Source organism: Cebus imitator, unplaced genomic scaffold (assembly GCF_001604975.1).
Source record: "Cebus imitator isolate Cc_AM_T3 unplaced genomic scaffold, Cebus_imitator-1.0 Scaffold607, whole genome shotgun sequence".
Classification (NCBI taxonomy): Eukaryota; Metazoa; Chordata; class Mammalia; order Primates; family Cebidae; genus Cebus; species Cebus imitator.
The window spans coordinates 108,627-114,616 of record NW_016107922.1 but is presented as its reverse complement, the minus strand read 5'-3'; positions in this window follow the sequence as shown (position 1 = coordinate 114,616).

Here is a 5,990-nt window from a genome sequence, read left to right as displayed (position 1 = left end):
TCCCAACCTGTAACATGGGCATAATTATCTCTCTCTTTTCCTTGCTGGCTGACTGTTTGTTGGGTGGGGTAATTAGGCAGCACCCATTCAGTGCTTTGAGTTCATTCCAGCAAGGAGTGCCTTATAAATAACACTCATTATCTCAAAAGGGGAAAATATTAATTTTGATGCCTAGATGGCTCCATAAACCGACACTATGCCTAAATGTCAAAAAGATGCTGGGTAACTCCTTGTATGTGCCTTCCACTCACCCTGGGTTTAAATGGTTTCCCTGCCTCTCATTCTATTTTGTTTCATTCTATTTTGTATCATGTCTAGTTTAATATCCTCAAGAATAAACAATCTCTCCCCTTCCCCCCAAAAAAAAAAAAAAAAAAAAAAAAAAAAAAGACTGAGACAGACCAACTCTGCAAAAGCACAAGAAAACTGTGAAGAAGAAACCATCTAGACCAGACTTGAGCTCCATGGACTTTATCTCCTTCTTCCCAACTAGGGTATGATGAGCTCTATCTCTGTGCAAGAGGCTGACTTTTGTTCCCACTGAAGAAGGAACACAGATTTCATTGCAGCAGGAAGGATTTTTGAAAGATCTTAATAAGAACTCCTCTTTCTGGAGACTTGAGAGAAGAGTTTTGACACCCAGCACCTTTACCTTGAGGAGAGAGCCTAGTACAGTGCAGTGGAAACAGCAGCAGACATGGTTAGGATCCCTGCTCTGAGACTCAGGCAAACACGTAACCTCTCTGGCCTTAGTTTCTTCCTCTATAAAATCGAGATAATAATATATGTTAGAGTTTTTTGTAAAGTGTTGCACAAAGATCAGTTGTTATAAGAGGGAGTATGACGCAGTGTTAATAACACGGAATTTTAAAGTCAGAAACACCTGGATTAGAATTCCACCTGGATTAGCTGTGGAAATGTGATCAAACTACTCAGCCTAGATCTCTAAGCCATAGTTCTATTATGTTTCACATGGGGATAATGAGGTTTAACTGAAACAAGGCATCAATACATGTAACGGACCCAGCACAGAGCCTGGCGCGCACTAATTTCTCAATAAATACCGCTGTGACTATCATCATTGTCATCGCAATCATTTTACATATCTTACGCTTGACCGTCTCACTTCATGATAATCAAGTAACATAATATGAAAGTGCTTTTGAAGTTGTTAATTACTACACAAATGTGAAGGATGATGAGAATTAAGCATACAAAGAAGGGAAATGGCCGCCCCAGAGTCCTCCTTGCAGCTTCGGGACTATATGGGACCAAGGATGGATACTTGCTTTTTAGCTACAGAGAATTGCAAACAGCTAAGTCATTATTAGTAACAGCAGGATTATTTGGCTTCTTGTTTTAGGTAGTGAGTAATTCCAACATCCAACGGAAGACTAAAAAGGACCTCCCTGGTGCACCATCAGTAATTCAGGGTGCGGAGTGGCGTAACTGTGTGTAGCTATATGTGCACGCTGCGTGCGCTTATGGAAGAATGTACAGCAAAATGTTAACAGTTCTTATTAGGAAGATGGGATTTCAGGTGATTTTCATTCTCGTCATACTTTTTTTGGTCTTGTTTGAATTATTTTTTAATTTTTATTATTTTTTTAAAGACGGGGTTTCACCGTGTTGGTCAGGCTGGTCTTGAACTCCCGACCTCAGGTGATCTGCCCGCCTTGGCCTCCAAAGTGCTTGGATTACAGGCGTGAGCCACCACGCCTGGCCTGGAATTATTTTTACTTTAGGTATGTATCATTTAAGCAAAAACAATTAAAAGACAAAAGACAGTGGATATTAAACAATCAGATCTCTGTTTGTAAAACCTTGGAAGGATCCATAGGTTCCTTTGATCCCACAGAAGGTTTTCTCAGGTATGGAAAATGGAATTTCTGGGAACAAGTTGCAGCTGGTGAAAATCATAATGACAAACGCCTGTGACAGGAAGTCAGAGGGGAAGGACTCCCTTCAAGATGGCCCTGGGAAGGGAGGAAGAGATGCCTTTTCATCTCTGTTTATTTCATAGGCTGTAATAACATGGTGGTTTCAATCATAGGCTATGTACACATGAGTTTCCTTGTTTGCTATGGTAACATGTGATTCCTGTTTTTCCACCTCTGTTTTTGTGATCCCTTAGACTCTGGCTCTCAGAGAGGAGAACTATGAACTCACCTACTCATTCATGCTACCCAGCTAATCAGCTCTGTCATGAGGGATTAGGGGAAGGGTGTGTGGAGCCTACCTGTAATACATTTCCACTGTCCCACTACATTTCAGAACCAGACGCACAAAGAAAGAGCAAGCTTCCCAGCAGGACACAATGTAGAAGGGCTGGTGACTGCATGCCTCACCATTCGGGATCCTCTTCCCACAGGACTCCCCGCAGGCAGGTTTGTACCTGCTTAGAGGCAGCCTGTCCACTGGGCAGCCCATCCTCAGTGAGGGCGGATAAGAGACGGGCTGGGGGGATGGGCAGAATCTTTGCTGTTGCCACGAACAACTGACAGTGTCCCCAGAAAACTGAATGTATCTGGACTTCACCATCAATGCACGTTAGTGTGGTGCAGGCCCAAGGAAGGCTGCCATGTCTGGCCTCGCAGGTGGTAAAGCTGCACAACTCCAGGGGGCGCCACCTGACACACGCCATGCGATGTGCAATGTGATTGGCAACTCCTAGAGTTGTGCTCTGTGAATCCCAGGAAGGGTCATTTTTTGTTTTGAGACGGAGTCTCACTCTGTCACCCAGGCTGGAGTGCAATGGCACAATCTCAGCTCACTGGAGCTCTGCCTCCCGGGTTCAAGTGATTCTCCTGCCTCATCCTCGCGAACAGCTGGGATTACAGGCACCTGCCACCACGCTCAGCTAATGTTTGTGTTTTTAGTAGAGACAGGATTTCACCAGGTTGGCCAGCCTGTTCTCGAACTCCTGACCTCAGGTGATCTATCTGCCTTGGCCTCCCAAAGTGCTGGGATTACTGGCATGAGCCACCACACCCAGCTGGAAGACTCATTTTTCCTGAACATAACACTGCAGAGGAAGGTCTTTACAAAACCAAGTAGACTGGAGCTTGGCTGAGTAGCCCTTAACTTTTGAAATGAACTGAAATGTCATTGGTTAAAAATACACACAGACACCTGTGTTCCTCCCTTCGCCAACTTTTAAGTGTTGCCTCTCGTGTCATTCTTACTCTGCTCAGCTTCCAACCTTTTTACACAGTGCTCACCAGCAAGGGTGCCTGAAAGTCAAGGCCAAATGACACTGAACAGCGCAGGAGAGGCAGGGCCCCTCTGCAGCATGACATGCTGTTATTTTACACCAAGCTGGATGGCACAGGGATCCTGGAATGAGTGGGACCCGGTTCCCACCCACAGGAGGGCACAGTAGAATAGCGGAATGACACAATAATTATAAGGAAACATGGAAGCTGGGAAGCACCCACAGGTTAGGCATAAAAATGCAAAGCGCGATTGGGAAAGAAAGAGTGATTCGCCTGAATTAGGATCGGGAAAGACTCTGGAGGACAGATTGTCTTTATACCCTTCCACGGTAGAGCCAGGGCTGAATTATCCCCAGTGCACACCCATAACTGATTTCACTTCTTAGGCTTGGAGAGGAAATGAATTGGTCTGGCATCGTGAAGATTTGTTCAGCCTTCTCTGAGTGTATCTCCTGACTCCTGGGGTAGGTGAGAAAAGGTCCCTATGGAGGGGCTCCTGAAGTCACCTTCAAGGCAGATGAAGAGCAGCCGTGGAGGCCCTTTGAAGCATGGCCCCTGGGCCTGGGATCTGGTGAGAAACCTCCTTCCCAGCTTTGCCATTGAAACCACAGATTTTAAATTTGGGCAGCGTTTCCAAGCTTTTGTTTCCCATCAATGGGCATAATAGTAATAACATAACTGTATGACCTTGTTCACAAGTTTGCTGTCAAGGTCAAATAAGACAAGCAAAGTACTTTGTAGATTCAGTATTTTACTAGTTAAGAAGAAGGGCTGGAGCCAAACAGCCTGGATTAAGTCCCTGCACCTCCCTCCGCTCCACGATGCACTTGTTGGGTGACCTTGGGAGTGTTATTTAATCTCCCCATAACTCAGTTTCTTCCTTTACAAATAAGGATGAGACTAGGACTATGGCCAGGCGAGATGGCTCAGGCCGTGATCCCAGCACTTTGGGAGGCTGAGGTGGGCGGATCACGAGGTCCTGAGACCAGCCTGGCCAGCATGGTGAAACCCCATCTCTACTAAAAATATGAAAATTAGTCAGGTGTGGCAGCAAGCGCTCGTAATCCCAGCTACTCAGCAGGCTGACGCAGGAGAATCGCTTGAATCTGGGAGGTGGAGGTTGCAGTGAGCTGAGACCGCACCAGTGCACTCCAGCCTGGGCAACAGAGCAAGACTCTGNAAAAAAAAAAAAAAAGAGCCATAAAAATGCCATCCCACTGATAAAGGTCTGGAGCAAGGGAGGCGTGCCTTGACCATCCTGGAAAAACGCCACCTCCATCCTACCCATACTTATCTCCTTGGCTGGCTTCTGGCCAAAGGCCCACCCTTAGTCTGATCATATTGCACTCAGAGCTTTGCCATGCATGTCCCTGTACTAAGGGGCTCTGGCTGGCTGGGGTTTGAAGGGGCAGCAGAGGATGCTGTTTACTGGCCTGAAATGTGGTACCAGTGTGGAGAGGGCAAGACAGGCTAGGTTAACCTCAGATGTAGGCTTCTTATTTTTATTTTTTGAGACACGGTCTTGCTCTGTTGCCCAGGCTTGAAAGTTCGAGTGCATCATAACTTACTGCAGCCTTGAACTCCAGGGCTCAAGCGATCCTCCTGCCGCAGCCTCTCAAGTAGCTGTGACTATAGGTGCGTGCCACCACGCACAGCTAATTAGAAAACATTTTCCAATAGAGATAGGGTCTCGCTATGCTGCTCAGGCTGGTCTCAAACTCCTGGGCTCAAGTGATTCTCCCGCCTTGGCCTCCCAAAGTGCTAGGATTACAGGCATGAGTCACTGGGACTGGCCAGATGTGGGCATTTTTCCTTTTGCGTGGAAGACTCAAGAATTGGATTCTAGGGCTGGGCACCGTGGCTCATGCCTATAGTCCCAGCACTTTGGGAGGCTGAGGCAGGTGGATCGCTTAAGACCAGGAGTTTATGACCAGCCTGGCCAACATGGCAAAACCCCATCTCTACTAAGAATACAAAAATGAGCCAGGCGTGGTGGCACACAACTGTAATCCCAGCTACTCGGGTGGCTGAGGCAGGAGAATCGCTTGAACCTAGGAGGCAGAGACTGAGTGAGCCAAGATCGCACCACTGCACTACAGCCTGGGTGACAAAGCAAGACCCTGTCTCAAAAAAAAAAAAAAAAAAAAAAAACTTGAAGGAAAAAAAAAAAAAAAAAAAAAAAGAAGGAGACTCGGACTTCCATAATATCATTATGAGGATTCAAATGAGTTAAATGTAAAGCACTCAGGCCAGGCATGGTGGCTCAGGCCTGTAATCCCAGCACTTCAGGAGGATGAGGCAGGAGGATTGCCTGAACCCAGGAGTTCAAGACAAGCTGGCCAACATAGTCAGACCCCACCTCTACAAAAAAATTAAACAAGTATCCAGGCGTGGTGGCATGTGCCTATAGTCCCAGCTACTCAGAGGCTGAATTACAAGGATTGCTTGAGCCTGGGAGGTTGCGGCTGCAGTGAGCTGTGATGGCACCAGTGCACTCCAGCCTGAGCAACACAGAGAGACCTTGTCTCAAATAAATAAATAAAGCACTCAGAAGAGAACCTAGTGCGTAGTTAGTATCATAGTATATAAATTGAGCCATCACTATTATTGTTGTAAAGTCCACACAGGATGATTATGATGATCACTTCTTAGATACAGAAGCAGAGTTCCGCTGTGTCTATATAGTAAGAAACGCTATAGGAAGCACTGAGTTGTGCCCTGAACTTCTAGTCCAGGCTTTAAAAAAGAGCCATAAAGGCCGGGCACAGTGGCTCA